General features: G+C 42.9%; 1 long non-coding RNA gene and 1 other non-coding gene across 6 annotated transcripts in view; one reads left to right on the forward strand and one right to left on the reverse strand.

Annotated features, from left to right (window-relative positions):
• The first annotated feature begins 1,286 nt into the window (after positions 1-1,286).
• Gm13715 overlaps positions 1,287-21,203 on the forward strand; it is a 35,243-nt gene continuing 15,326 nt past the window's right edge. Inside the window, exons 1-3 of one of the 5 annotated variants that reach the window (XR_374759.2) lie at positions 1,287-1,393; positions 7,555-7,595; positions 16,730-16,835. This is a non-coding gene — a long non-coding RNA (predicted gene 13715). Of the gene's footprint in view, positions 1,394-6,293; positions 6,386-6,425; positions 7,596-16,729; positions 16,836-17,255; positions 17,509-20,259; positions 20,823-21,203 lie in introns of those variants that run through there. The other 4 variants (XR_374757.1, XR_003953867.1, XR_003953866.1 and 1 more) reach the window with 4 other exon arrangements.
• Positions 20,961-21,101, reverse strand: LOC115489623. Its single transcript, XR_003954207.1, has one exon. It is a non-coding gene; the product is annotated as a small nucleolar RNA SNORA48 (small nucleolar RNA).

Genomic DNA, 21,203 nt, shown 5'->3' on the forward strand with positions numbered 1-21,203 from the left:
ATTGACTAAATGACCCACAAAAACACTTAATATAGTGTTTGGCACACAAACAAATCTCAACAGACCTTTGTAATTACTGCCATAGTTATTATTTGGAGAAGAAAGTGGTAGAAGTGAGCAGGGAACCACAATCCAAATGACTCCTTTGGTTTTATTCGTGACCAATTTTCCAGTTTCTTTCTTTTGTTTGGCTCCTGGACCTGTACTCTAGTTTTTCAGCATTGTTGTTGTTATGTGTATGTGCATATGTGGTATATGTATGTATACACGTGCATATATTTGTGTTTGGAAGCCAGAGGTAGACAACTATCTGACTCTATCATTCCTCATCTCAGTTTTTGAGTCATCCAAAACACCTAGATTTCAGCAATGGGGCTAGACTGACTGGTCAGCCAGTCCTAGAGATCCTCCTGTCTCCCTCCACAGCACTGGGATTATGGGTTTGCACTGTTGCTCCCTGCTTCTTATGCATTGGAGGTGTGAATTGAGGTCTAATGTTTGGGGCAAGCACTTAACCATCTTCTCAGTCCAGTTCTTGATCTTTTTTTTTTTTTCTTTTGACAGTTTCTTCTGCTCCTGCTTTGCCAGTCCTCTAAGCTAATCCTTTGACATCAGATGTTGGTATCCTATACAACTCCCGTCTACTGAGAGCAGGTGCGCATTTGGGAGCACGAACAATTCATTTCATGATTTCATTTCATGATTACCTATCTCAAGGAAAGGGACCTTCATACACAATGTGGTAGGTATCTCCACCCACCCAACCCTGCCTATATCCCCAGGAAGAAAGACTAGATGGGAAATGAGAAATAGCTCAAGGGTAGGTCCAAGAATGCTTTCAGTCCCCAGAGCTCCCAGATTCTAAAACCACCAACCAAAGGTTGGTGGGACTCATGGCTCCAGCTGCATATGTAGGAAAGGATGGCCTAGTCAGTCATCAGTGGGAAGAGAGGACCTTGGTCCTGTGAAAGTTTTATGCCCCAATGTAGGGGAATGCCAGGGCCAGGAAGCAGGAGTGGATGGGTGGGTGAGCAGGGGGAGGGGGAAGAGGATAGGGAGTTTTTGGAGGGGAAACCAGGAAAGGGGATAACATTTGAAATGTAAATAAAGAAAATACCTAATAAAAAATAAAAAAATTAAAAATGACACAACTGCATGTAGAAATAAATGGATATTCTATGAGTAAGGAAAAAAAGAAAGAAAAAAAGAAGAGGAAAGAAAAGAAAAGAAAAGAAGAAAAGAAAAGAAAAGAAAAGAAAAGAAAAGAAAAGAAAAGAAAAGAAAAGAAAAGAATGCTTTTGGCCAAATCTTCCCTGGAGTCACTTACACTATCTTGCAAAGCCCAGGCATCGATGAGACTTAGAAATGTTCCCAGGGACACGAAACTGAGTTGGTAAGTGTTTCTCTGAGAAATTAATTTTACTAACACAGAAGTAAGACACCACTCTCAATCTGAGTGCCTGTTTATCTGCCACTATTTTAGACTATGAGTAATCTGTGGGCAGGTATAGGGGTTTTCTTTCTATTTTTCTCTCTCCCTGGATTAGCACATAGTAACCATACAACTGTCTCCAGACTCTCGCTGCAGTAATGGATGAATTCCATTTTGAGCATCAGGCCAGCTGTGACTGCTTGAGCCTCCACTTAGAAAGCCCCAGCAGATATAGTGGCCAAAAATCTATGTAGTGATACCACTGTTATCCACTGGTGGACAAGACAAACAGATTTCATCACTTGTAGAAGGGAAATAGATTGAAGGGATAAACAAAAGAGATTCATAGTAGGATAGTAGGATGTAGAAATAAGAGACATCACCTCTCTGCCACCCTGTAGGAGGTCATTCTTGTTCTGGAAAAGACAGGCTGGGTTAGAGGAAAGAGACTGACTCTTCCTTAGAGGACCATGTAAGACCACTATGGGTATGGAAAGAAATCAGTATATACATAGCTGCTGTTCAGCAAGGGTGGCTTAGCTTCATCGACTTTTTGAGTGCCTATTGGGTACTAGATGTGGAGCCATCTCAAATGCTGTAGTACAGCCAACTTTGATTAGCTTGGAGTGCTGTGTGCATCTGTGTTCAGATGGGTCAGTTTCCAGGAAGCCTAGTTAATTATTTTGATTGCACACAACGTAATAATCTGTAGCTCCTAAGAGGCAGAACCAGCACTTGTTAAATCGGAGAGCTGACTGATTGACCCGCTTGATCTGTGACCAAGAGACTGTGGAGCTTCTAGCCATGAATCTCATTTTCATTCCAACTAAGGGGATGCCAGAAAAAGAGACCTTTTCATAAGTTAGTCATCACGTGTTTACGAGCCCTTGCTATTCACCAGACACCATGCTGAGTGCTGGAGATGCAGCAGACAGTGAAGCAGACAGGCTCCTGTTCTGGGAGGCTGGCAGCAGAGAAGACAGCCTAATCACTTGAAAAGGTACAACATGCTTCAAAGAGAGGATGCTGGATGGGAGAGGAGGCAAAAAGCAGGGCTATCTAAAAGAAATGAGGTCAATTTACCAAAGACTTCCGTGTGCTAGTTACAAAGCCAAGATATGAAATACACATAAGTGTCCACTGAATGGATACGTGTGACACATACATGCACACACTGGAATATTATCATTGGCAGCAACATGGATGAACCTGAAGGACAGTATATTAAATGTAGAAGACACAGAGAAAGGCAGATGGCACATGAGCTCAGCTCTCTGTGTAATATATAAATGCTAGGCTAATAGGAGCAGAGAATAGAGTGTTAGTTGCCAGGGACTGAACAGGATGGTGGATAGGAAGATGTTGGTCAGAGCATCAGTTTTAGTTAGTATTAATAAATTCTGGAGGACTATTGTACTATATAGCAACTAAATAAAATTGCCAAGAAATTAGACCTAAGATGATCTTCATAAACATTTGAATGTCTTATAATAGATACATTAACCAGCTTTATTTGATAATTTGATGACAAAGCATCATGTTGAACACATAAACACTGTTGTTGAAAAAACAATGGCATGGTCATCACACCCATAAACTCACAGCAGCTGTGATGACTTGCACAAGACCTGCATAAGATCAAGCCAGGCAAACTCAGGCATAGATGGGGAAGGTACCCTTCAGGTTTGGGCCATTATTGAAGAGCTATTGGCAGAAGGGAAGGGGAAGCCATTTATTTTTTTGAGGGTTTGGCCACTAGTAGTTTACCCTTGATCCTGAGGATGGCCCCATAATTTGTACATAGGATAGCACTAACTAGAATTAGTAGACTGTCAAAAAAGAAAAGGAGAAAGGTGGAGACATGAAGCTAGGAGAAAGGTATCCTGGAGGGATATCGAAAGAGTCAACAAGGAAAATGAGTAGAGGAGATCATACTTCATGGTGTCTATGAATGGAATCCCAAAAGAATGAAGCAAAAATGAATTACAAGGGAGGTAGGACTATTCTCAGCTCAGCACTGGGGGAATACATCATTGAGGAGAGGTGTTGTTACAAACTACTTCTTTTTTTTTTTCCCTTGGGAGCTGGTATTGGTAGTAAGCTTGTTGATTTTGCTGAGCAACCCTTCCTGCCTGGTTCCCTCCACTCTCCTTCCTCTGTGGATGACTGCAGAGGCTGAGTCCTTTCCAGCTATCTCACATCTATGATTTTAACGCTGTCCAGGGAGCCTTTAGTCTATCCACTCCAGTCCAGACCCAGGAGCCACTGACTCTGAATTATGCACCTGACCCATTCATTCCAGGTAAACCTAGTCTCCCAGGCAACCTGAGAAATGGGGGAAGGGGATGGTGTGAGGGAGGCCAGCTCCTGCCTAGGAGTTTTCTGCGAAAAGAAAGCTTTGGTGTCTAAGGAAGAGTGGATGAGAAGAAGGAATCCGGAAGTGCAGCAGGCTTCCTTCTGGGCCTGTTTATAGGACAACTGTCAATTAGATGTTGACAACCAGAGGTTGTTCTAGAAATACCCTGGAACAGAATGGCATGCTTACTGCCAGGACCTACACCTTTTATTTTCTCTCACCTGCCCATGTGGAGAAAGGTGTGCTGACCCTGTTTTGGATGGGGTACAGAAAGCTGTGATGACTGGGGTGACTTACTCCTGCCTGCTTTTGTGAAGGCCCTGCCATTAATCATCCTTTCATTACAATTATTGCTCTTACACAGGCCTTGCTGCACTGGAAGTACAAACACAGACTTGGAGCTATAACTGGTAGAGATGGAGCATTAGGGTCAGGCTTTTGAGAGTACAGCCAGGCCCCAGTTCTGGTCATGTTCCTTGCATCCTGATTCACCATCGTGTGATGAGGGACAGCATCCCAAGCTCCTATTATCATGGTCTACCATGATGGACTGTATCTTCCAGGATCCATGAGATAAAACAAACTCTTCCTCCAATAAGTTGCTTCTGTCTGGTATTTTGCCACAAGAAGACAAAATGTAACCAAGTTTTCCTAATAGGAACTCAAATTGGGATATTTAAGACAACCCAACCTAGCTGCTAAAACCATTTCTGTACCAAACCTCATAGGCTCTGGCATAGCATAGCTCCTTTCCATATGTAAACACACAGCCTCTCTCCACATCTTTGGAGTCTAGGCCTCTGTTCTTTGCTCTTGAGGACATTAAGGTACAGATAACATTTTTCAACACTTTTCATGCCAAGCATGAGATTAAGTGCCATGCAGAGACTATGGACTATTTTATTTAATTCTTAGAGCACTCCTATAAAGAAGAGTGTTTCTATTTCATCTTTTCAGATCATAAGGTGAAATGTTAATTTATTTTAAAATGATTTTTAAGCATGTGGATATGTGTGTGTATGTGTGGGGGTTTGTGGACAGGGTATGTTACCTGATATGGGTGCTAGGAATAGAGTTTCCACCTTCCATAAGAGCAGTTCCAGCCCGTAAACCTTTCTCTCTCCTCTTGGCTAAGGGAAAGGATTGCTGAGACTACTGTGGCTGAGGACAGAGATACTAACATGATCTCTTTGCAGCAGCTTGTACAGAGGAGATGTTAAGAGTACTATAGCAAGCCCTTGCTCTTTTTCTTTTTGGCGGGAGCATGGGTCAATCTTTGAACCTCTCTGAGCCTTGGTATCTTCCTGTGGAAATGGAAAAAAGCATTTTCTTCCTCTGAGAATTTCTAAGAACATCTTGTTGTTGAGCACATATCTTGTTAAATTTCTCTTTTGGATCACAAGCAAAAACATGCTGACCTCCCTCTTTGAAGACTTCTAGGTCTGGTCACTATACCAGAGGTTCCAAGGATTGAAAGAGCAAGCGAAGGTGAAAGTAGAAGGTTCTGAGATGGCTTTGCTCTGACTGTTCACTCAGTAGCTTTTTTTTTTTTTTTTAAAACCCAAGAACCTTCTTTGTACCTGACCCTGGAATCTGCATTGTTGGGAGGACAAAGGCCTTTGGTTTTCCCTGATGGGAGTTTGTGGTTTTAGGTGAGGAGGCGTGACTAATGCCAACTCCGAGTGATCAGACATGCATTTCAACTTAGCACTATCTGAATGAGAGTGGAGTTTGGCGAAACAAAAGTATTGAAGAGATGAATGTGATCAGGAAAGGTCTCCTGGCAGAAGTAGGCTAAAGGGGCTGAGAGCAGCAGGAGGTGTGAGGAGGCAGTGATGACACTTCCCATCAGTATGTGCTGTGCAGACATTATCATCATCACGTTACTCAAAGACACTGAGAGCTTACTGTATCTTAGACATGGAACCGAATTCACCATCACTCCCAACCCTAGGAGGATCATATCATCATACCTCATTTCTCGAGATGGAAAACGGGCAAATGGAAAGTGTCTAGGCTATAATCAGTTGCAGAGAGAGCTTCGAACTCTGGTCTATTTGCTACATGTAGAGCCTATGCCTTAATTACAAATTCAGTAAGTGAACGTCTGTTGTCCACCCGGGCAGAGAAGGTACGGACAGTAGGAAGAAGGCTGAGACTGGTTAAGAACAAAGGAGGAGGGAATTTTTTTCTTAAGTACTCTTTTGTTTTGATGTCTCTTTGGAAAGTATTTTAGGGCAAAGATATTTTTGCCTAAGTAAGAGATAACTGCCCTGGAGGAAGGACCAAGACATGGGACCAGGAAGAGTGGATTCTCTGGGTTAACTCAAGTTCTGTCCAGAAAGCAAGTGGGGGTCTTAAGACTATACTGTACACTTCTCAGTATATGAGGGTAGGAAAGGGGAGCTAAAATGGGAAATCATGCCTGAGGTTCTAGTATGGCCTTTATTGGGAAATGTGAGCATAAAGATCCTGACTTGATCCATCCAGGGAAGCATGCTTCAAAAGGTGGACAACAATGAGACCGAGAATGAGAATCAGACCACATCCTAGGACTCAACAGCTCGGGTTGAAAGAGTTCCGAACTCAGATATCAGGTGACACAGAGCTCTCCTTCAAGTTTTCTGCGGAACACTGGGGGCAAACTATATCTTCTTTCTGCCTTCAGTTTCTCTATCTAATAACATGGGCGTTTGGACCAGATGAGTGCTAAGTAGGTGTCAAGTTCCAGTAAGGATGATGACTAAGCATTTGCCAAGATTGGAGATGCTATTTAGAAATTTTCGTTTCTGTAATGGGATAGTTATCTTTGGCCTGATTGCTTAGCTTAAAGTCTTCAGCAGCAGACTCAACATTAATTAGTGAGGACCTAGAAGGAGGTTGGAGACATTCTTCCTGCCCTAGAGAAGAAGGGACTGTCAGGGCTGGTGTGATGGAGCAGTCGCTGCCTGCATCCCAGAATAGCTGCAGCCTCCTGGCATCTGCCATGCTGGCTGCAAACTCCCATCCCATTGGCTGCTGCCTCTCTCTGCCATCTGCCAGGTGATGCTTTCCAGGTTTTTGTGGCACCGGCTAAGCAGTCCTGTGTGTGCTATAGCATGCTTTCTGTTTTTTTTTTTTTTTTTTTCCTCCAAGTGGCTAGGACCATAATAGCAGCTCCTGCCTGCTTCCCTCACTTCACCTCATGGTGGTTGAGGACAAAATAGCTGCATGACACAGTAACAAGGAGCTCAAAGTTGGTGTCAAGGGTTACAAATTCTTTGTATGGGATAGGCACAAGTCTGTACATCTCTCTTGACTTGGATATTATCTACCGAAAAAATAATTTGCAATTGAACTATTGTTCTGCAGTCTTTTCTGTGTGGAGACAAATTAGGTCTTAAAGTTTTACTCATTTCCAGTTTATATAGCTGAGGTCCAGCTGGGCATGATAAAGTGCATGAGTCTTTACTTTGGTTGTAGTGACAAGCTGGAGGCTGAATGAGATCCTAAAGAATTTATAGGCAACCCTGAGGCAGAACCACTAAAAATGCACTTCCTCTCATGTGGTGGTGATTTAGATGGGCCAACTGGATTATTTCTCTGAGCATATTCTCATGGGGGAGACTGGGAAATGTCCTTCACTGAGTCATGAAAATGACAAATGCATAATCTGTTTTGTTAAGTTGGAATTGAACGGAGCAGAGACAAAGACCAGAGAGAACAGAGCCTTGATGATATTGAGCACCATCTCTCACGTTGTTCCCCAATCCTCTTCTTTCTACAGCTCCATCTTCAAGCAGAATGGAGAGTAAAGGGTTGCAAGAGGTGAGATACATAGTTTTGCTTTGGTGATCAGGGAAAGATTTTAGTTAATGTGATCTTAGGCTTGGATAAAGCAAGAAAGTGATGTGGGCAAATATGCAGTCAGGAGAGGGAGTAGAAAGTTCAACATCCTTCAGGTAAGAGGTATCTGATATCTTTAAGAAATAGTAAATATATCTAGTATGGATGGGAAGTCAGATAGTAACTTAGAACTCCTCTTTTGTGTGTTCAAACAGTGATTACTTTTTTCCTGCCTGCACCAGAGTAGAGATGGTATGTAAGCTACAGGTTCATAGTGTTTCATAGTGTTGTAACTTGAGGAGCCAGAAATGTCAGAGACCATCATTGAGGCTTCTTCTGTTGCTGACTCTTTCTGCCTATTCCCAAGAGATATGACTTTTTCTTTAGTATGTTTCCTCTGACAACTCTGTAGAATCTGTCAAAACTACTTCTAAAGGGCTCCAGAGGATAAGACAATTCTTTGTAGACAGAAAAGCTTCAATGGAATGGATTTCTTTCATTACAATTGCTGAGGTGTGACATTCCATGAACACATGCCAATTTGTTCTCTGTGTGTTTGTTCCTTTCTTCATTCATTTAACAAGAATTTATTGAGTGTCTGATATCTGCCAAGGTATACAGAAAGGCACTGTATCTACAAAGATGAGTCAGCTGCAGTTTCTGTTGTCAAGGCTCTCAGCCTGGGATGGGTATGGAGGAGGCAGCAGTGTAAATAGACAATTAGAGAAAAACATGGCAGGTACTGAACTGAACAAAGTAGGAACTTAGTGCTATTGCAGGAGCCCCCTGGAGGGCTGGTTTTATGAAGAACCAGGGTGGTCTATACAAAGGTCATGACTTCCAAGCTGGACTCTGAAGACCCAGGGAAGATTGACAGTGGAGACTAGTGTAGGGAAAGAAAGCATATGTTAAGAATATGCCATCACCAGAAAAGATGGATTAGAAAATTTTGAGTAGTCCCAAATTGCTTGTTCAACCTGTGGCTAGTGGACTGCATGGGCCCCAGGGTAACAATGTGTATCCAACACAAAATTGGAAGATTAAAACATTATGAAATCTATGTATGTGTGTTTATAGGCAACACTGAGGAAGAACCACCAAAAATGCACTTCCTCTCATATGGTGATGATTTAGATGGACCAACTGGATTATTTTGCGCGTGCACGTGCGTGTGTGCATGTGTGTGTGTGTGTGTGTGTGTGTGTGTGTGTGTGTGTGTGTGTGTGTGTGTGTAGGTTAAAGAACAGTCGTCAGGCACTGTCCACCTTTCATCTTGAGACAAGCTTTCTCAATGGTGTGGAACTCCCCAAGTAGGGGAGGCTAGGCTAGCTGCTCATCAGACCTGAGGGATCTGCTTGTCTTTCCTTCTCCAGTGCTGGGATTACAAACATATGCCACTATCCAACCTATTTTATATCTTGAGGACCAAACTCAACTCCCTTTTCTTGTAAGGCAAGGACTGTACCCAACTGAGCCTTCACTTCGTGAAGCTCCATTATGATTTTTTTTGTCTTAACTTAGTTATGCATTTCCGAAGTATAAACTTTGTAGATGAAAAAGGCATATCATATAAACATTGACAGGCTCAACATGTCTATGATGGCTTCCTGACTTCTCAGTTTAGATAAAACAGAGGAATATGGTTGAGGGCTACTTAGAAAGCATTTGGTGTTTTGACTTTGTTGGGTTGATTTCAAGAACCAGTGGGAAATCTCTAAGTCAGTAAAAAATGGGACAGATTATATTATTATAATAAATACTATAGTACAATCAAATGCAAGTAACATAATAATGGGGTTGATCTGAAGAGCGAATGCTTAGTTGTTTAGATTGACACAGGATTACACACCCAGTGCCAGGTGCCAAGCAGGCAGCACAGGAGAATAGGAGACAAGGTCATACATAGCTCTTGCTATGTCCTTACTCTAAGGAGGGCAAAGGCTATTCCACCCATGCAACTGTTGTTCCAGTGGAAGCTTGGGTGTAGGGCTGCCACCACAGCTCCTGAGTTTTCAAGAGCAGCTGGAAATCCAGGTCCTTATGTAAAAAAAAATCTCACCATTTTTAAATACTGGCAAGTAATTTAAATTCTACAAAATGCTATGTGGGCCAAGTGTAACACATCTACCAGGCTGATCTGCCTGTGGGCCACTGCTTTGTAACTTCTGAGTTGAGGAAAGAGTTTTTCTTTCTTCAAAAGAGATAGCAGAGTGGATTTAGGTCTCAGGATTCATGCCTGGAATGGCTGTGTGTCACTCTCCTCTGAGCAAAATCCTAATCATTACTTGTGGGTCTATGTAATTCTCTGGGATGTTTTCTCCATCATTCTTTTCCTTAGCGTTTTCTATCTTCCCTAAGCTTTCATTATTTTTCTTTGTGTTTGTGTCTTTTGTATTATTTACATATCTTGATGTCTCGGAAAGAATAGAAAGCAAACAGAACAAAATTAGCACAGGAGAAAAGCCAGGGCCAGAAAAGACACAGAATTTGGAGTATGGATGTAACAGAAGAAATGGGCTAGCTTCATAGTTCAGATTCTCATGGGCTGGGAGTTGATGTGTGACAGGAATGATCTGGGGATGGAGAGAAGCAGACTGGATCTGACTAGAAGGTGACACTCAAGAAAAGAGATCAAAGGTTCAACATTGAGTTGCGACAGGCCTTGATGTTCACTTGAGATGTGAACTATTTTGAGTCTGTATATCTATCTTGAGCTACTGCTGATGTACTGAATACTGACCAGGGGGTCTCTGTGAAGAAAATTAGGATAAACAAGTCAATAACTATTCCTTTTGGTGTCTCATTTCCTTAAATCCTTTTCTTGTTTTCCTTGGAAATCTATTCTTTCTCAACTTTCGGCATATGAATCTTTTGATTTTAGGACTGAACAAAGGGTCTTGCACATGCTACTCAAATACTTTACAACTGAGCTATATCTCCAGCTCCAAGGTCTGTGAGTGCTTCTTAGTAAGAAGTTGAGAATGTGATGAACATGGCTCACATACATGTATGTACCACATATATGACTTTAGAGTCACTTAGGTTTATTGAAGTTGACTTTAGTATATTATGGGTGCAGAGAAACTCTGTAACCAAGCTCAGAAAATGAGTTCTATCCTGACATTTGACTTTATCTTCCTATGAACACCAACCTCATTAAGCCCTTGATGTAATAATATTTATCTATCTATCTATCTATCTATCTATCTATCTATCTATCTATCTATGCACAGCAAGCATTGAACTAGGTATCAAAGATACAGAAATGAGGTTTGCATAATTATAAATATTTAATGATAAAGAACATTTAAAGAAAATTTTTAGTTGTGAGAAATGTGAAAAATAGAACACATCCTAAGATACATAAAATTGAAATTAGAGGGCAAAAAGCTACTCCTTATGGAGTAAGACTATACTGTATCAATATTATTGAACCCAAGACCCAAAGAGTGGGTAGAAGATAGGTGTAATGAGAAAATCATTCTAATCTAATCTATCTATCTATCTATCTATCTATCTATCTATCTATCTATCTATCTATCTACTCTACCATCCACCCATCCATTCACTCACCCATCCATCCATCCATCCATCCATCCATCCATCCATCCATCCATCCATCCATCCATCTCTATCTATCTATCTATCTATCTATCTATCTATCTATCTATCTATCTATCTATCTATTTTTTGTCTATCTATTGAGATTGAGACTGACTTTCTTCAAGGGTTTGATCCTTGGAAAATCTAAATCTAGAGCAACTGGCAGTTACGACAATGTCTCCTAAGGAAGTCAGGAGTTAGAGAGAAGTCAGGGTTCAGGTGATAGCATTTGAGCAAATGGTAAGCCTTAGATATGTATTTTTTTGTTGGGTAGTTTTGTGGTTTTCTTCCTTTAAACTAGTTTATGTTTTCTTTCATCAGTTGTGACCAAAGAGAATCCTTTTTTTTTGTTTTTGTTTTTGAGGTTTTAGAAATTTTATTTTTCAGTTACTTAAAGACATGGAGCGCTATTCTCAAGGCCACACCAAACTCCCAGTTTATAGACACCTTCTGATATTTGTTTGCAGTTCTTGGCATTATTATCTTACATTCTTTTTAAAAATTTTACTGGATATTTTATTTATTTACATTTCAAATGTTATCCTCTTTCCTGGTTTCCCCTCTGGAAACCCCCTATCCCATCCTCCGTTCCCCTGCTTCTATGAGGGTGCTCACCCACTCACCCACCCACTCATGTCTCTTTGCTCTGGCAAAGAGCAAAATTTGCTCTTTTCCCTTATGCTGGGGCATCCTGCCTTCACGGGTCCAAGAGCCTCTTCTCCTGACAAGGCCATCTTCTGCTACACATTTGGCTGGAGCCATAGGTCTGTCCATATGTACTCTTTGGTTGGTGGTTTAAATCCTGGGAGCTCTGGGGGTGGGGAGGGGGTCTTGCTGTTCCTCATGTGGGTTGCAAACCCCTTCAGCTACTTCAGTCCTTTCTCTAATTCCTCCATTGGGGACCCTGTGCTCAGTACAATGGTTGGCTGTGAACATCTACCCCTGTATTTGTCAGGCTCTGGCATAGCCTCTCAGGAGACAGCCCCTGTCAGCAAGTACTTCTTGGCAACTTCAGTAGTGTGTGGGTTTGGTATCTGTATATGGGATGGATCCGCTGGTGGGATCCATCAGTCTCTGGTTAATATCCAATACATACAAAGAGCTCAAGAATTTAGACTCCAGAGAACCAAATAACCCTATTAAAAATAGGGTACAGAGCTAAACAAAGAATTCTCAACTGAGGAATACCAAATGGCTGAGAAGCACTTAAAGAAATGTTCAACAGGGAAATGCAAATCAAAACAACCCTGAGATTCCACATCACACCAGTTAGAATGGCTAAGATCAAAAACTCAGGTGACAGCAGATGCTGTTAAGGATGTAGAGAAATAGGAACCCTCTTCCACTGTTAGTGGGATTGCAACCTGGTACAACCACTCTGAAATCAGTCTGGCTGTTCTTCAGAAAATTGAACATAGTACTACCTGAGGATCCAACAATCACTCTTGGGAATATATCCAAAAGATGCTCCAAAATATAACAAGGACACATGCTCCACTGTGTTCATAGCAGTCTTATTTATAATAGCCAGAAGCCTGAAAGATCTCAGATGTTCTTCAACAGAGTAATAGATACAGAAAATGTGGTACTTTTATACAATGGAGTACTACTCAACTGTTAAAAACAATGAATTCATGAAATTCTTAGGCAAATGGATGGAATTAGAAAATATTATCCTGAGTGAGGCAACCCAGTCACAAGAGAACACACATGGTATGCACTCATTGATAAGTGGATACCCAAGTTACAATTCACAGACCATGTGAAGTTCAAGAATAAGGAAGACTGTTGAAGGAAATATTAAAAAACGAACCCGCCAACTCTCAGCGGGGCCAGGCCACGCTCTAGTGCTTCTGCCCCTGCCAACAACTCTCTAGAGCTAGCTCCTGCACCAGGTGATCTCACTCAGTCTCTCAGCCCAACTCTCGATAGCCCTGCGAGGCCACATATCTCCCACCAGGCCATCTCTTGGACAGCCCCCTCCCCCCAGTTCTTGCTTTCATACAACGCCCCACACACCCTTGGTTAGTCATCTTAATACCTAATTCCCCGGTAGAATCAAGACTCTTTTTTGTTTGTTTGTTTGTTTTTCGAGAAAGGGTTTCTCTGTATAGCCCTGGCTGTCCTGGAACTCACTTTGCAGACCAGGCTGGCCTTGAACTCAAAGATCCGTCTGCCTCTGCCTCAGAATCAAGACTCTTAATTCTTAATTAGCCAATCGGATTTATGTATCAATAATAACACAATTTACAAGATGCCAATACAATAATTTCAAAGCCAAATGATAATGATAAAGCTTTAACCCAATTATTCTAACCTTTTGATAACACCACAGCAGCCTCCATTCTGCTTCTCTCTCTCCTCCTGAGACCGCTCTGTCTCCTCAACTCCTCACTCCACCTCCCTTCTCCTGTCCAATCACAAGCCTCCCACTGGCCTAATGTGATTGGACAGGAAATCCTGCAACAGAGGACCAAAGTGTGGATGCTTCAGTCCTTAGAAGGGTGAACAAAATACTCATGAGAGCAAATACAGAGACGAAGTGTGGAGCAGAGACCAAAGAGAGTCTTTTAATATCAAGGAAGGCATGAGGAGGGATTCCTCCCATGAATAGTCTTGATAGGCAAAGCATCTCGGTATTTATTCCCTCCATTGTCCAAGTCTTCTGTGAAGGTGGTAAAGCAGATATCCTTACTCCATCACACAGGGAAGGCACTGAGGGCTGAATGAGGTTGGTGTCCATAAGAAGACAGAGTCAAATGTCAGGATAAAAGTCCTTTTCTTTTGAGTCTGGTTCCGGAGTTTCTCTGCATCAATAATGTACTAAATTACACTTCAATAATGTTGAACTAAATTACTTTAAAGTACCCCTGGAAATAGACTCTTGGAGTCATAATTCATGCAGGGTAATTACAAAATAACTTTCTTCTCATTATTTCCCCACTTACCTACCTCCCAGGGAAGACACGGTGACAAATGTCAGAGTTGGGACAATTTAGATAATTATTTGGATGTCTGGCTAATGGATTCCTTTTCCCATAGTTACTACAACCTGCCTGCTTTTAAAATTTGTGTGACAATTAACAAAAAATGGAGACTGTCCATTTCATGTTCCCACACAAATAAAATCTGCAAGTAAATAATTATAAGGCCAGGGAGATGGCTCAGTGGGTAAAAGTGTTTGATGACAAACTTGTAACCTGGGTTCGATCATAGAAATCTATAAAAACAAAACAAGACAGACAAACAAACAAACAAACAAAAACCCTGGATGCAGAAGCATAAGTCTGTAATCCCAGTAAGATGTGAGACAGAGAGGAAGAGCAAAGGAGCGCTCAGCCCAGCTAAGCTTAGGTATGTAGTATAGCAGCAGAAATGATACAAGCCTTTGTCTCATCAAGGTGGGAAGTGAGAACAATTCCAAAAAGTTGTTCTCTTATCTACACATATACATTGTGGTGTGCCCAAGCCTACACACACACACACACACACACACACACACACAAACACACACACACAAACACACACACACATACACATGACACACATACATACACATACACACACAAACACATACACACTCACATACACACATACATGCACACATAAACACATATACATGCACACACAAACACACATACATACACACACAAACACATATACATGTACACACTCACATATACACATACATACACACATAAACACATACACACATACATACACATACATACACACACATACACAAACATACACATACACACATACACACACAAACATATACACATATACACACACATACATACATACATAAACACATACACACACACTCACATACACACATACACAACAAACATATACACACATACACAAACACACATACACACATTATACATGCACACACATACACATACAAACACCTACACACACTCACATACACACCTACACACACATACATACACACACATACATACACACACACACAAACAAACAGAAACACACACACACATACAAGTAAATAAAAATAAAACAAATTGTTGAGGACCTTTCTCAGGCTACTCCATATTCATGCAATAATTTTTCTTATTACACCCAATCGTCAAGGGCCTTCCTCATGCTAGTCCATATGTTTAGAGTGATTTTCTTATTACACCTATCTCATGCCCACTCTTTGGGTCTTGGGTTTGGTAATATTGATGCAGTATAGTCTCACTCTGTAAGGAATAGTTTTTAGCCTCCTAATTTCCTCAGTTTTATGCATCTAAGGCTGTGTTTTATTTTTCACATTTCTCACAATTAAAATTTTTCTTAAAATGTTCTTTACAAATTATATATAATTTCCAGGGAGGCTGGAGTGAGTGGGTGGGTAGGTGGGTGAACACCTTCATAGAAGCAGGGGGAGAGTGAGTGGGATAGGGGGTTTCCGGAGGGGAAACTGGGAAAGGGGATAGCATTTAAAATGTAAAAAAAAAAAATCCAATAAAAAATAAAAGAGGAAAAATTTATAATTTCATTAATTACAAAATAATTAATTATTTACACATAAATAAGTATTTTATAACTATGCAAGCCTCATTTCTGTATCTCTGACACCTAGTTCAATACCTGGTGTTTTCTTGGTAAATATTTGGTTCTCAATAAATATTTGGTGGTCGAATAGGTGGCTTAAAGATTGGCTTATCCAAGGGTGTCTTTGAAAAGGTGGTCCATGAACCAGGATGAACTTAGAGACAAAGTGGGAGAGTTTAGCTTGTTAGTGTCTGAAGGATGGATTAGGCAGAAATGAGTTAATTCTGAGAACACGATCATTTTCAGGAACACAACACTGGGCAGGGGATCAGAATGACAAAAACCAAACCCATGGGCTTAGAGGAAAACGTGGAAGACAAGGCAGGAGGTAGGGATGGCTGCAAATAAGAAAGGAGTTGAATAGGGGCAACCTTCTAAAGCCAGCACAAGGTGGGGCTCGTGGAGAAGAGGGAGGGCTAGCTCCAGTTTTCTGTACCTCTGTGAGGTGCGCCTGATTCACACTTAGCTTGCTTTTCAAATTATTTTTACTCTGATTGCAGCAGTTGGCAGGGTTCCAAGTGGCAGTGTGATTGTTGTTTTCTGACTGCAATTCTCACCTCTCCAGGTTAGCGGGCATGAGTCCTCTGACCTTGCTGGTGGAAGTGGCACCTCTCATTTTAGCGGTGTTTGTAAATGTCAGCTGAGGTGCTACAAGCTCTCTCCACTGAGTCTTTAGGGATAGTCACGGGGTTGGGGGGCTGGGGAGGTGGTTCAGAGGATAAAAGTGCTTGCTCACTCAGCAAACATGAGGAACTGACTTTAGACCCCTCCACCCTCTGTCCCCAGTACTGAGTGTGAAAGCTGAACATGACAGCTTGTACCTGTCACAGTTATTGGTTTGGGGTGCTAATAGTGGGCTCCATATGTCTTAGCTTTTTATATAGGGTCATTTCATTGAATCTTCCCTTGAAGCCTATCAGGTCTTTAATATTGGCTCCATCTTACAGGTGAGACAGTTGAGACCCAGAGAGGTATGACAGCTTCCTGAAGTCGTCATGGAATATGTATCACGGAGATGGGTATGCAGCTGAGGTAGAGCTTTCTTTGTGAAAGGTAGGTGGGGGCACTGAGCCATCCAGGGTACCTGATGGAGATTTTGTCTGTCACTGTAATAGGCTAATGAATCTCTAGTCCTTGTGCCTAAATGCTTTAGAGAGAGACTGAAAAACAATGCCAGTTTATGGTTAAGGCAGCTCAGGGTTGCTGGTGGGGGGTGAAGAACTTCCATTCAGTGGTTTAGCCTTTTAAAGGAAAAAGAGAGTGTTTCTCTACTGAATAGTAAAACAAAATTTAAGCCAGGAGGAGAAAACACCATTTAAAACAGGATTTAGCAAGGGTCTTTGTAATTTTCCATCGAGAACGACGTGTTTTTGTGTTTTATTGAAAATTAAGCGGGGGGCCAAGGGGATATCCTCGGTGACTAGGTTGAGAGGGATTTCTGGTATTCACTCCAGGGCTGTCTGCTCTCCCTAGTAACATCCCAGTCCCTGCCAGGGCAGATGAAGGGCAATCAATGAAGCAGCCTGAGAACAGCATGAATCAGGAGCAGATGAAAGCTTCCCTCCCAGGCTCTTTTTCTGAAAGGAAATGCAACTAGACCACATAAAACAACCTCTGAGGAAGCTGTGGACTTGCAATGGATGAGGCTGCGCCCATCACCTCCCACTCCCTGAGCTCCATTCGGCTAGTCTGACGTCACAGTGAGGCTGGGCCCCCGGATGGGGAGGTGAGCTAGAGTCTGGTTCGGTGATTTCTTCTGTCCCCACCCATCTTCCCTGTTAGAGAAAGCAGTGGTTTACAAACAGGAACCCAGTTTGCACGCGGAGTCTGGTTTCCATCATTCCCGCTGTCCTGCATCCTTTGGCCGTGCTCGCTTCTTTGTGGGGAGGCTTGACAGTCTCATTACTGTCTCCTCTGCTCTGCACATGCTGTTTGTTTCCTTTAAGCCGCTAGAACTCTGCACTACAGAAAAATCAGGTTCAGAGCGCCATGTGGCCCATTCCTGGATCCCCCTTGCCCTTCATCCCCCCCCCCCTTCTGCTTCTGTTGACCATGCTCTACTGCTCACCCAAGAACAGCTCTCTACTCTGGCCTTTAAGAGAGAACCTGGTCATCTCTGGGATGTGGTTTCCTCAGCTTGGTTTTCAGATCTTTTGAACAGCCCCTGTTAACCAACAGCATCTCTCCTGTTGGAGTGGAGGCCTCTGGGTAGGAAACTATTAAACTCACAAACCTGTTCTGCACTCTCCTACCCTGCACCTTTTCTTTAGAAAAGAAAACTTGTAAATACTGACTTGATATTTATTAGTCCTAATATTCTGTGCTTTTGTTTTTGGCAGTACTGGGAGTAGACCTATGTCCTCATGTATGCTAGGCAAGCATTCCTCCACTAAAATATAGCCTCATTTCTTATTCCCAATCTACTGAAACCACCAAAGGACTAAGAATGAAAACCAGTATCTACTGCTTTCACAGTGTATTAGGCTCTATACATCCAATTGAATCTATCACTACTTTGAATTTACAGGCGAGGCACCGGAAGGTCAGGGTAAGAGGCTGTAATCAGTGCAGACAAGTAGAAGGCCAGGGTTGGCTATCTGAGCAGTCTGGATGGCTAGGTAGACGACCCTGCATCCTCCCTTTCTTTTTCTGAGGCACGGTATCACTATTTAGCACAGAATTTCTTGAACCATGAGATCCTTTTATCAAACTCACTTCCCAGTCTTTCCAGGTCTGACCCTCTCACCCTTGTGAACTCCTCCATAACCCCCCCCCCAAACCCAGAAAAAAGACCAATTTGTGTTACCCATGTTCACTAGAGCATGATCAAATTCCCAGTGGTCAGCCCCTTAAAGAAAACTGAGTCCTCCCCAAACCCCCATGCCAGCACACCCCTGCCAGGAGCCAAGGAAGAATCTTACAGTAGTGAGAACTCTTGGGGCAGCCCCTTGGGTGTTTGTCTATGGTTAGGTCAGAATGTTGGAGAGGGGACTTAAGCCTCCTGTGGAACATAGGCAAGGTAGACTTTAAGCTCTCTTCCAACTGAAAAAGTCTGGGTTGCTTTATAAATCTTAAAGAAACTAATAAAGCCTTTTGCAAACACGCAGCCACCCAGCCCTAGTGCGCTGCTCTTATTAAAAGCAGTCGAGTGGATGTTCATGTTGGAGTCATAAATGCCAACCTCAGTAAGACCTTAAGCCCTCCGGGGATTAGTATCAGTGTTCAATCATCTAGGATTTGTATTAACAACCACTGGTATTTATGGAGTGCTTACTATTTACCAACCAGGCCTGTAAATTCTATGCATGCATAAACTCAATTCTCATAACAAACCCACACGATCATAATATATTAGTCAGGTAAAGCTACAGCGACAAAGCAGTCACACAAAGGTTCAAAGATTCTCCCTCTCTCTCAATGTTTTTAAGGTTTTATTAAAAACTTTAACTTTGTGAGTTTCACATCATGCACCCCAGTCTCCCCCATCTCCCTGTTCCCTCACATCTGCCCCTTGCCCTTGCAACTTCCTCCCCAAAATAACTCACACCACCACCACCACCACCACCACCACCGCCAACCACCACCACCACCAAAACAAAAGCATAGAAAATACCTCATTGTGGAAGCTGCAGTACGTCAGTATGTCCCACAGTATATCCTTCTGTTCACACATCTTCACTTGCACATATTCATTGCAATGAGCCATTGGTCTGGTTCAAGATCTCTGGCTTCTGTGACACCATCAATATTGGATTCTTATTAGGACTCCTCCCAGTTATCCTGTTGTTGGCCTGTGTCATGGAGATCCTGCAGCTCTGGAATAGCAGGACTGGCCCTTTCACATGTCCTAACTGTTCTTAGATTTTGGGTGGGCTAATTCAGAGCCCGGGATCTGGGCCCGGGTCATCCCACTGGCTCTCCCTTATGTTCCCCACCAGGGCAAGCTCTTTAACCTTCTCCAGCTAGGCCACCCAAAGCTGCCATGAGCAAGAGGCAGGGTCTACTCTCCTGCTCTCATGTCATCCGGGCTGGCTCATCTGTACCCATGCCTACAGAGCCAGCTCCACTATGCTGCCCAGTTGAGATGTGGAGTCTACTCCCCTAAATGCTATAGCCTGTGGAGGGGCTGGGCCTGTTCACCTGAGAGCTATAACCAGTGAGGGGTCAGGTAGGGCTAGATCTCCTGTTTACATGCCTTCGGTGCCAGCCAGGTGGGGAGGACATTACCTCCACACCCTTGTCACCTCACAGCAGGTGAGAAGATGAGTGGTGGTGCTCTCTCTCATATTCTCACTGTTGGGATAAGCTCACCTGAGTCGTCTCCACTAGGGCCAGATCTACTGTGCTGTCCAGGTGAGACTCAGGGTCTGCTCTCCCAAGTGCTGCTGCTGGTGAGGGACAGGGATAGCTCTTCTAGTGGCTCAGGATCCTATGGGCAACTCTTCTGACTGTTAGAGGTGGAGAGGGGTGGGAGGGGCATCACCTGTGTTCCTGTGCCATCCCATGGCAGATGAATGGCGGGGTCAGCTCTTTCACACTCATGCCCTCTGGGTGGCTCACAGCTTCCCACAGTCAGGGCCATCCACTATGCTGCCTGGGTGAGAAATGGGATCTACTCTCTCTAGAGCTGCATCTAATGAAGGTTGGGCCCAGTTATGCACAGCTCCTGGGTCTCCAGGTGGTCCCCAGGAGCTGCTACCACCAAGGACATTCCCATATTCTCTAGTGGTAATATTAACCATGGACACCAACACTGACCCATGCCACTGTGTGTGTAGTCACAAACCCAGACATGGCCCTCAGGGGCCTCATCTTGGGTAGGGACATCACTGTTGCTTCAGGGGTCAGTGCTGCCTATTCATAACAGGCTGCTCCTCTCTACCTTGGAGTCTCCAGTTCCATATCTCTTCATAATGCTCAAACTGTTCTACTCCTCTTTCTCTCCCATCTGATTACCATACACTTGCACATTGTGGTGGCTCAGTTGCAGACTGGCGATCTCCCTGGTGACATCCTCCATCCACACTGGGTGACATGTTGGTAAGCAGATATCTATAGCCCACCTGTGCCATGCACTGGAGGCCAAGTCTGTGGGAGGCAGGGTAGTCCTCAGGTCTCTGTCTTCCTCCTTTCAAGCTGTGCTGCTTGAATTTAATTTGATTTGATTTGATTTGATTTTTACGCATCCTAGGCATAAAACAGCTTTGGCCACCAAGCTAGGCATCAAGCTAGAGTGATCAAAGGACGACCATCTGCTCTGTCCCTGACTGATATAAGAACAACACCAACAAGGGTCTCTTTGTCCATTGCTGGGGGACAAAGCTTTTTTCTTTTCTTTTCTTTTTTTTTTAAGTGCAAAATGGATGGACTATTTATTTATTCACTTTTTAATCCTTCCTTCCTGAAACACGAGAAAGATAG

Source organism: Mus musculus, chromosome 2, assembly GCF_000001635.26.
Source record: "Mus musculus strain C57BL/6J chromosome 2, GRCm38.p6 C57BL/6J".
NCBI classification, from domain to species: domain Eukaryota; kingdom Metazoa; phylum Chordata; class Mammalia; order Rodentia; family Muridae; genus Mus; species Mus musculus.